Source organism: Labrus bergylta, chromosome 9 (genome assembly GCF_963930695.1).
Source record: "Labrus bergylta chromosome 9, fLabBer1.1, whole genome shotgun sequence".
Lineage (NCBI taxonomy): Eukaryota > Metazoa > Chordata > Actinopteri > Labriformes > Labridae > Labrus > Labrus bergylta.
The window spans coordinates 11260296-11271998 of NC_089203.1; the positions used below are offsets into that span (position 1 = coordinate 11260296).

General features: G+C 40.4%; 1 long non-coding RNA gene across 1 annotated transcript in view; it reads left to right on the forward strand.

Annotated features, from left to right (window-relative positions):
* Window positions 1-10692, forward strand: part of LOC136179956 (uncharacterized) — an 85839-nt gene extending 75147 nt beyond the window's left edge. Inside the window, exons 3-4 of the long non-coding RNA XR_010666870.1 lie at window positions 8707-8865; window positions 9049-10692. This is a non-coding gene — a long non-coding RNA (uncharacterized lncRNA). The remainder of the gene's footprint in view (window positions 1-8706; window positions 8866-9048) is intronic.
* Window positions 10693-11703: the final 1011 nt, after the last annotated feature.

Here is an 11703-nt window from a genome sequence, read left to right on the forward strand (position 1 = left end):
TTCATATTAAGGAGTAGAAAATACATAATTTCCTGTCCACCAGGAATAAAAGAACATCCTTCAGTCATTCAAAGGAAAAGCACTATCTGGGTCTTACTATTCTTCTACTATACTCTGTATACTTCTGAAGAACTGTATTAAAGGTACTTTATGCGCAGTGCTGTATGAGTAAACCTATGGAAAATAGATCCTGGCTGCTGCAGTGTTCTTTACATTTAGTTTGACTACCGGAGACCTCGACAACGAGACGGCTTTAAATCAATACGGGGAAAAATCATTAATAATAATCAGAGCATTTATTGGCATCCTTACTCGGGCTATTAAGAAGTTCTGCTTTTTTCATGCTGTCTTCAATTGAGGATCCAATTTACTCTGACCTTTAATGACACAGCATGTAACTACTGGCTCTGCAGAGAGACATTAATAGACATGAAAAACTATTACCAGCCTGCTCTACCTAACTGCTAAAAGCAGAGAAAAGAAAAAAAAGGCAGCAGCTTCTCTTACACACTCGCTCCTGTGCTTATAATCTACATATTTCAGGTTTTCTTTATCTAAAATGCTTTTACTGTCATTTCTGTTAAGCTTTATGAAGAGATCTAAGATTTCTTCATGCAGGAAATTGGAAGCAGTCTTCTCTTGGTAGTAATTTAGTCTGGGTACTTTTACAAGATGAATTATTGCAAGCACACAGAATCCATTACGTAACATTATGAATCTCCTTGTAAATATAAAATGTGCAAGAAAAACACAGAGAATCCACTTATAGTTGAAGCATTTATCAACTTTATGGATTCAGGTGGTTGTGATCTGATGTGAGGAGTAAGAATCAAATAGGCTGCAGGTTCGTCCTGACCCCTATCACAGGTTTCGTCTGCCGCTAGATCCTCCACATGCTAATTACGGCCAAGTTGTTTGTCGAGAAGCGGCTCGTCCTCTTGTTTACTAATGAATACCATGTGTGTTGCTGCTGTAGCCTTGATTAGAATGGATTAGATGACCTCTCTTCTCTTTCGGCTTGCATTCTTCAGCAGAGACCAAAACCCTCATCCATCCTGGCTATCAGGCAGTCACAGCTTTAATGTGCATCTCTGCCACATCCAATGGGGCCTGGGCTGCTTTATCGGTTGCACATGGCGGCTCTTTTTACCTGCTGAGATGCATCTGTGATCACTGGGAAACCTGTTCCTCTGATCATGGAGGTGAAGTACAGCCAGGGATAGCAGCTCTTTTAAAGTGCACCTCGGTGGGACACCTGAGGGGTGCGTGTGACCTCCAGGGTCCTCCAACCCATGCACTATTGTTTTGTTCTGCTAATTAAGAAGCAGTGTTCAGGCTGATTGGTTTCCAGTGTGTAATTACTAAACCGTCTGCTGAGAGTGCTTTCCATCTGAGTGCCAGCCTCTCCCCCCTCGACCGTGAGGAAACGATGTGAGAGCTTGGCCATGCAGAAAGCCAGGGTCATGAACCTCATTTACCCCAAAAAAAGAATCCAAGGATCCGAAACAAAGATGAAGGACAAGGAGAGACGCTGACTGCACGCAAGGCGAGACAGTGCAGCAGACAGGTCCCAGCGCCCTCAGAGCGATTGATCCTGGTTGCTTCAAACAGCACATTTTTATATGGAAATATGACAGCCACAGTGCTCCCTCTAAAGGAGGCTCTGACTACTGAATCCAGCACAAGAAGAGAGCAAAAACTATGGCATAAGGTTTTTTTTTTTTTTTGCTGCTATCTGGAAGATATTCAAAACTGTGAAGAAACCAAAAACGGTGTGACTCAGGAGTCAGGCCCAGAATATCGTATCAGAGATGCCAAAAAATAAGCAGAGCAGTTGGCCAGGCCGTATTAATAGTAGCACATTTACAGTGATGACAACCTAAATAAAGAAGTTTGCTTTCATATCAAAAAGTAAAAACGAACATGATGTTCCAAAATGTCTAACTGTAGTAAATAGCTCATGGCTAGTTTTCATTTCAATAAACATTTACCCCGACAATCACCTTATTGTAATAATGACACAATTGTAAGTGTCAAAGTGTCAACCACACTCTTCTCCAGCATGCAGGCAGGAACACCACGTTATTCCGTTTGATCTTTACAATGCCGTTCAGTATTCATGAACCTGCTAAGCGGAGCAGAATCTCTTTTGCGAGGATGCTTGCCATGAGCTGCTTTCACAATATCACTGCTTAGAGGGACAAGCCAGCAAAGTCTGCCTTCCAAATGAACAGTGAACAAAGGAATGCTTGATTTTCCAGCTCCGGGTTTTAAAACCTGCAGATGAGACTGAAAAGAAGAAAAAGGGAGGATATGCAGTTATCAGTCAAAGCGAATAATGAATATAGAAAAAAATGATAAAGCTGAAATGAAAAAGCAACCTATAAGAATGACCATTATGTGACAAGGAAAACAGTGATTCAAGGCTGATGAATAGGAGTTTAATCTTCAAAGGCCTTATGCTCTAATTTACAAATTCAAAATCACAAAATAGGAGCATCTGAACAACTCCAAGATCATTAGCAAAAAAAGGACAGAAAAAACAGTTGTTTCCAAAATTAATTACTTTTCTGAAACTGATAAAGGATGTTATTGTAGAGAAAGTCTGGTCTCCAAAGAGTGAAAGTCATTGAAGAGAAAAACAAGTAATTGCAAATAATTGTTTGGAGACCTTTTTCTTTGGATAACAGTTGTCACTGGATTCACAACAGACAAAAGCATCTCCATGTAGAAACAGAGGGAGGTTTCAATGTGTCCCTCACAGCTGGTGGCTCATATGGGAACACCTCTGAGATTGAAAACACTGTGCAGCCTTTCAAATATAAAATGACACCGTTAAACATGATGGTTATCTTTCAGACTTGTACGTTATCATTGCCCCTCAAGGCAGAATTACACAAGTCTGGCCAAAAGAAGAACTTCGAAATCAAGAAAATGACTTTGTCTGTTGAATAACATCTGCAGAGTCAAAAATGACTTTCCAATCACCGTATTTACACAGCCGCCATTTTCTCTGACATCACGGACAGGTAGGGAACTCGAATGTGGTCATAATGTTCCACTGCTGCATTCCTGGTTACAAGGTGTTTTTTGAGAGTGCCTGACGATCATTATCATTATGTCTCCCTTATACAACCGGAGGAAGGAACATTGGTATCTTTTCTTTGAAGGCCATTCGTCATGTAGTGCCTTCTTATTATTCTTACTGACTCCTAAAACTCTGGTGGGAACCTTCGGTCATAGACACATCATTCATGTCATTCCACATATTCGCTCTGTCTTTGGTAAAAGTGCTTTTCAGTTTTTGTTCTGAGCTACATGATCAAGAAGAACATCACTAGAACATTTTAAGAGCTTGACAAGTTATAAACCACGATAGAGAATTTGTCCAGTGTACATTTACACTGGACAAATTCTCTATCCTGGTTTATATAAGTGCTGCTTGGTATTGGTAGGGATAGGTATGAGTTCTGGATTACTTGTTGACATTATTCGAGTAATGTTTCAGTACTACAGTTACATGTAACTGAGCTTACTGGGTTTTTTTTCAAACTGAATATACTTAGTAAGAAATAATAATAGATGCACAGAGGAGTAACTTCTCTAGCTACAGCTTTAACATTATTCATCAAACACACACGTGCACAGAGAACCGGATTATAGCTATCATAAAATAAAAAAATAAAAAAAACAGTTAAAAAAATGTCAAGGTTCACAACGGTACTTTGAGAAATGAATCGCAGTAATATTGTCAGCGTCAGCAGCTGTAGAGCAGATGCGGTTGGTTGTAACAAGCAGGCGTTATCATGGCAGCTGCGGAGGCCAAACCACACCAACAAGCGGGTTTGCAGCCCTGCTCGCTCAAACGAGTACAAGAGCCGAAGAGATTACAAGGTGCATTGGTGTTTTCATGAAAAATTTTAAGGTATCTTTTTCAGTCATCTCATACTTTGTCTTCAGTCTCATTTTGTAAAATAAATTGTGAGTGAATTGTATCGCATCGTATAGTCAGTTGAGTGAATCGTTACATCCCTACAAACAGACAGAATCACAACAAGACTACTCAGCTGAATAGGAGCAGAGTTCTTTCACCAAAGATATGGTTCAGAAGTCTGCTGCCTCTTCTGTCTACTTGCCAGGGTTTTATACCTAACCAGATACTTAAACACTGACTCAACGCTGAAACCGAAATGTCCCTACACCCCTGATTTGAAAGACAGCAGTGTTTTCTCATATTGCTGCCTCTCCTCAGTGCATGCCATGTAAAAGTAATCTGTGTAATCTGAAACCAGTATTGTCAGCTTCCCCCAACTTTAGCGCATACTGTAGTGATTGGATATCAACTCATGTGGAGGGGTTTTATTATCTCTGTGCATGGACTTACAGGCACACACAAACAGAGCCCATTTGGAGAGACATACAATGCATGGAAGCTTGTTGTATGCAAACCAAAAAACTACAATTTACAAGTGCGTATTGAACCATGGATGCGGTACCAAACGGTTCAATATTATATTAAGGATTGTTGCATCCCTACTTGACATCAGAGGAAAAAGGCAACCAGGTGAACACAGTCGGTAGGTGGAAATCTTCTGTACTTGAGACATAGTCTTGACACTTATAATGTTTTCATCACCAGACGTCATCAGCCTTGGTGTGAAAAAGCTTGAAAAGGAGTTGAAAATATGGACAGTTTGCATTTAAGGCTATGCATGCTGGCATCCATGGAGCCTTGCAAAGAGAAGCGCCAGATGCTAAGTGAGTCAACATGAGGCTGTTAGAGATATACCACTCACACTGCATTGCATCATATGAAAGTGTGAGAGGACAGAGATGTTTTCCAAATGGATTCTCCTCCCACCCTGACAGGACTGAAAAGAAGTGTTTGGACTGACATGTGAGCTAAACTTTACATAACTGTCTCAAGTGATTGAAAGTGCTAAATGATATTCAAAGAGCTGTTTTTCTTTTTTCCAATGTCTGAGTAAAAAAAAGAAAGAAAAGTTTTTCAAGGCAACTTTTCCAGACAGAAACCACTTGTGTTACCTATAATTCCAGCTTCGTCACAGCAGATGGCCACTCACTGTATATCGTCTCACGCAGTAAATGGATGATGGTGATAATTGACCGAAGCTATCCCTATATGACAGGTTCATCCAATGATGAATGCAAGAGAAGACAGCAGGTGGACGGCTTAGTCTGATATCTGGTTTCTCCCCTTTTATCACAGCATGAGTCCCCAGCACAACATCCTTCCAGTGCTCAAGGGAATGGAAAAACACGGAAATCTTCTCTGTCTTTCACCACAGTCTCTTTCTTTTTATCCTTCCTTTGTGGCTGTGTGTGCGCACTCAACACAACTGTTCCATTTCATCAGGTTTTAGTCCCTGCAACCCATTAGGAAAAAGGCTCAAAAACAGGATTTCAGCTACCATTGTCCAGGAGACACACTGTGATGACAGCAGACATTTTTCATGCGAGCTGCTCAAAAGAGCGGGACGCAATCTGCAGTGCAACAGGAGACGAGTAGACAAATCAGTGTGCTATAAAAACAACAGGAATAAGAGTGCATTGAGAAATGAAATAAGCAGCTCCACTTTCAGGATGTGTTGCAGCACTAATGCGCCCAGCATTGTGTGTCATCTACATTTCACCAATTACACTCCCTTCAGTCATGCCACAAAGCTCCCAGAGCCATCTGTAATTCAAATGAAACATTTTCAACACTATCACCCTAAACATGGAAATCTCACTATTTACTCCTCAGATTCCCCAGCCACTATCATGACTAATTCAGAGCTAACATGTGAAGAGGAATAATTCAGACCTCACTGCCTAAGGAAATCCCCTCTGGCATATTCCGGGGATTTTAAAGAAGCAATGTAATGCAAATATGAAAAGGGACACGTTGCTGGTAGAAATTAATGTACCTAATGTCCTGTAATTGCCATTCATTGCCTGGAAGTAACTGTGGCATAGAAATCATGCTAGACTTCATAGCCCACGGTTCCATGAGCTGAGATTTCTTGAAATGGATCCATATTGGTCCATATCAAACCAACTAACTGGGACAGCACAGCAATTCAGCTGCGATGACTGAGGGAGGTCTTGGCTCGGACAAAAGATTCAAACTTGATATTGATTGAAGGACAAATGGTGAGATGAAAAAAGTTCCAACAGTTGGCCTCTTTAAATGACATTTGTTGGTTACATGAAAAAGTGGAAACTGAACACACAATTTGCCTTTTCCTTTTTGAAGGGTATAATCATGTAAAAAGGATCATTTTAAAATCGCAGACAGTATAACTCCTAAAAAATATCTTAAGGTTGGAAGGAAAATAAACAAAGTATTTTGGAGGCATCTTAAATAATCAGTGTTTCAATATGCAGAAATGTTTTGGTTTTTTTTCATTAAAGGGATACTTCACCCGTTGAAACATGAATCTTTATTGACATTGGGTCATATATGTAGTAGAAATGTGAAATAAATTTTGAAGTTGGTGCCTTCTTGGCCGAGAAAAGGCAGAAAGTGTCTTTTTGGCTCATGTGGATGAACACCAATTCCCAGAATGCACAGCACCGCAGGCCACTCCCACTAAGGTCCTCGATTTCAGAATCAGAAATACTTTATTAATCCCGGAGGGAAATTTGATCGGTACAGATACCACCGCCGACAGGCAGGCCTTATGTCTCGGCTGCTGAGCTGGAAGCGGCGGCCAGCAATATAGCTGCGAGACGGTTGCTGCCGACAGGCCAGTCTTGTGGCGCCAGCGGTGGCAGCAGCCAAAACACAAGACTGGCCTGTCGGCAGCAGCCATCTCGCAGCTATATTTATATTTTTTCGCCATTATCAGCTTTCTCCATAGAGCCTGTTAGCATAGCTTCCAAGCAAAATGGCGGACGTTAAGTTTCTATTCTGGGAGTGAGGTCCAACCCACTGATCTGTGATTGGTCTGTAGCTTCAGTAGTCGAAAATATGAGGAACTAGTGTTGTAGTTTAGCCCTGCTAACCGCAACGGCTTCCAGTGATGCAATATGACGATATTTGCGTCACTGGAAGCTCCTTTTCAGACATAGAAATACAGAACTTTCCAGTCTCAGGGGAAATGAAGGCTGGATGCACGACCATTCAAAAATACTACCAGTTTACTACTGATACAATGCTTAATGCAAATGGGTGAAGTATCCCTTTAATTGAAGGTACCATGTTAGCCTTTTGGCATGCAAATGTATGCTTCAAGAGTGCTTTTGATGTGTAAGTCTATTCACCGAGACCTCTTTCACAAAGCCAAGGCATGAATGTGTCATGTCTCATTGGGAGGAAAGAATCACATTAGATAGAAAGCCCGTGTAGATTCTGGTTCTGTGTTTGTTGGCTTTTTTTGCTTTGAGTGTAAGGCTGCTGTTTCATTTTTATAATATCACCAGCTGCATTACCTCTTCATAACTGGCAAACTTTAACAGAAATTTCCGACAATATGAAAAAAAAGAAGAGATAAATGTAAAAGTGTTTCTGCAGTGACAGGTGAGCTTTTTATAGAAAGAGCAACATGATGAAATCATTAGAAGAGCTGCCAACAAATCTGGCGTCTACTCTATTTTTTTCCCATTAAAAATTCAAATTAAATTTAAAATAAGGTCTTTGGGAAAAAGTAAAACAAGACTATAGACTTTTTTGCTGTTTTGAAGTACAGTTTAAAACTATGATATTCTCCTTCTAATCAGGCAGAGGGTTTGAACTGGTTTATACAGTCAAAGGATGCAATCACAAAACTAATAGAGCTATGAAATGTGTATAACCGCTTTAAATGTCTGCCTTTATGTAGTTTACATAGTAGTCTTGTGTGCTCAAAGGAACAAAAACCCAAGCGCATTCATTCAAGTTTCATTTTCATCTCATAAAGAGGTAATGTCCCTAAAGACTGCAAAACAGTGACAGAATGATAGCGAGAGAAAGTGAGGTCCGAGTAGAATGAGAGGAAAGGACGGAGAGAAGCCATCGGGTTGTTCCATGACTTTTCGGACGTTGTAGCTACAGCAGCTGTCATTTTTCCATCAGGAGGGAACAAAGTCACCTTGGCCTATGCGAGGACAGGTGACAGGAGGAGTGGGAGGCTGCGGCGCTGGCGCCGGCCCCTGCTGACGAGGGCTGGTGTTAGTAGAGGTGACAGGAGCCAGGAGCTGCTCACCGGGGGGCCCTGACACCACACAGCACCTGCCCCGAGAGAGGCAGCGTCAGCACTTCTTTCCACAGGAAGTTGGAATGAAAAATCAGGGAGGCGAAGAAGTTATCTGCTTCATTCTTCTCCCACTTCTCCCAAAAAACTTTTTTTTGTTTTGTTTTGTTATTCTCTTCCCTCCACATGGAAGACAGACACAGGCATGAAATATTAATACGACCTGGTGGGTTTCGTAATACATTTAGCTGTAAGGGTGTAGGTGCCAGGGAGCTTTCATCGATAGCCTTGTGAGATACTCAGGGAAAGACGTTTTGGCCTTGTAGAGGAGTGCTTTTGATTTCTTGCTGAAAGTGAAAATCCTCTTATTGTATTACTCACTGTCTTACTCCTGTGCGCGCTCAGTATTATTCAAATAGTACAACCAGAAAAATCTGATATCTACCTTTGCTGCTTGCTGTCTTCCTGAATCCTATTCTTTTCTCTTCTCTTCTTTTTTCTTTTCTTTCTCTTTCCCTTCTTCTCCCAGGTCGGCATCCATCACCATGCGGGAGGCCACCTCTCCTCTGACAGCTTTGTCAATGTAAATTACTGCAGTCTGTCTGGAGTGGTCTCAGCCCAGAGAGAGCGGTACCTGCAGGGCTGCCCATTGCCTGCTCAGAAGACCCCAAGAATAGCCCACCTACAGGTGTGCTCTGTTTGGACTCCTGTGTCTCTCCTCTGCCTCTTCTTGAATCTCTCTCACGATCACATCCTAAGTCTTAACATGCACCCTTAACTCTTCTCCCTCTTACCTACCTGATCTCTATGAGCACTATGTTGTTAATCTATTGATCTTAATCTTCCTTTTTGTCTTTGCAAACAACTGCAGCTGCTGTTTGAAGACAAGCCGAAGAGTTGTTGCCTGCTTATCCCTGTGTCTGACCAAAAATTGCAAGCTTCCATCCTCTGAGTAAACAAGGTTGTGCGTTGCTTTGATTTCCTCTATTACATGACTGATTTGGTTACATATTTCCCCTATGGAACTTAGTTTACATGGTGGTTCCTCCACTTAGAAATATGGCCTATTTCCTACTTCAAATGAGCTCCCTTGGGATTTATTTACTAAATTGCAAAGGACGAAAGATAATTCATATCTCAGTAATTAGGCATGCAAGAAATACATCACAGAACCCAATATGCCTTGTTATTAAAAAAGAAAAAGCTATGGTTTGATATTATGTAGATTTTAAAGCTCTCCCTGAGGGTTTTTATTCATTAATTATTTCAGCATTTTTTTTCCCTTTATTTTGTCTGTGAATATACACCAGTGTTAGCTGGTTTACACCCACAATGCTAAGCAAATTAAGTACAAAGATGATAGAGGAAAGAGGTGAATTTATTGTTTTTCTCATCCATGTTTCTTTGAAGCAATACAATGCTCAAGGACTCATTTGTACAATATTAGCACACAGCATAAAAGCGTGCTTATGTGTATGTTAACAACCTCAGATGACCGGGCAGGATGACAGTGATGGAAAATTTTGCATGTAGTGCATTTTCTTCCTCAAGGTGCTAAATCTCCCAGAAGTCTGGACGAGTGAGGGCAACCTGCATGCAGAGTCAGATTCCTAGTCTTTTGGGATAGAAAATAATGAAATGCAAACATGTTGGTGTGTGGCTGTAATTTTGGGATTTACTCTGTGGGTTTACCAAAGTACAAACCTCTGAAAAATGAAGCGTGAGAAACTACAGTTCCTGTTGTCAACACTTGAGGCCAGCTCCAAAAGTGAGTCAATCCCTACAGAGCCTTATGTTAAAATGCACAACCTGTACAGGGTATGAATTTTTATACAAAGTGTTTGATAATGTATATTAGGGTTAAAGGTTTTGCAAAGTTATTGAGTGACGTACGTGCATCTAGTTGTCTGAAAGGTGTCACCTCAGCTAATACAGTCACTTGGCTTAACCTCTCCACAGAGTTGGTGTTGTTGTGCCTCTTTGAAATTTAATGCAAATATGCTGCTGTGCATTTAATTGTACTAACCGGAAAAACAATGTCTGTACTCCAGTGTTTTAGTGATTGGAAGTTTGGTATTATGTTTTCCATCATGCATTAATTAATTAAAATAATCATACTCCTTTGGAAACACAATTTACGAACTTATCAATTTCAACAGGTACTGTATAACTTTTTTAAGTTCCTGTGTACACTTACTCTGGCAGCGATAATTTTCTATACAAAATCAATGCTTTTCAGTGCTCAGCGTCCTAAGGGCAAACCCCCCTGTAGCGTCAGCGTTGTGTTTGCCGTGAGCTCACAGCACGCTCAGTTAAAAACAGATAAACTTTTTCCTCACTAACCAATCAAAATCGAGAAGGGGGGAAATTTCTAAATAACAGCTTTGTCAACAACAATGGTGGAAGAAACTAATGAGTTGTCTTTCTGAAGGTATGATTTCCAGGTCTAAAGCTTCTGCTAATGTGTATGCCTAGACAGGATTCTTATCCATGGTTTTCATGTTTTCTTTGTAATATTTCCTGAATAAAGCACACAGAACTATTTAAAACAGATAGTCATTACCAAGGGAAGTGGAAGTTAACTATTGTAAACTAGCAACAGTAAACACAGATGAGTAGCACGCTAAAACTGACGTTGTGGAGACTTCCAGTGCAAAAAGATTTGTTAGAGGGCATTAGCCCTTACTTGGTGTTGACCGACCCCTCGCTCCTCTCCAGTGCTACCCTCAAGTCCAAATCTGTAACTTCTGGCGTCAAATAAACCAACTTGGCTTGGTGAAATAACTTACTCAAAGTATTAAAACAGCAGCAAACCAAGCAATGGGTGACACTATGGAAACTTTAATTATATATAGTCTAATTCATATCTGTTATCAAGCCATAGAGATGAAATTCAAATAATTGAAAATGTGTCAGTTTTTAGAATTATTTCCATGTGAATGCACATTTTCTGCAGTGAAAGTTAGAACACTATCGATATCAAACTTCAGGCAAACATTGTATGAGCACACACAGTCAATCTCCCATTCATGGTCAATGAAGCAGCCCCAAGCCCTTATATCAGCATGTCATCACCGATTAGAGTCTCAGTACTTTGGTTCTCAAGCTTTGCAGAGTCAAATTCTTCATCACTACACTATATGGAAGACTTTACAATTTTCAACCTGTTTGAGCCCTCAAAAAAAGTCAGAAGTTAATCGCTTTAAGCTCAATGTCAGCGAGTATAACTGATCAAATTGCAGCAGCTCCACAGGAACAGACATGCTATGTAATTACTAAAAAGAAATAAACACATAAATAAACATAATGCCCGGAAGTGCAGCATCAGTGTCGCTTATATTTATATGAAGAACTGTTTTGATCTCTCATGGCACATTTGATTACATTTGTATTAAATCATATTTGCAAATTGGAGCTGTGGAAAGCATATATTGAAACATCTAAAATGTCCAGAGAGATTGAAATATAGCTCCTCATATCTGGCCATAAATAAGTGATGATGTTGTGAGATGTTTTCTGATCGCAG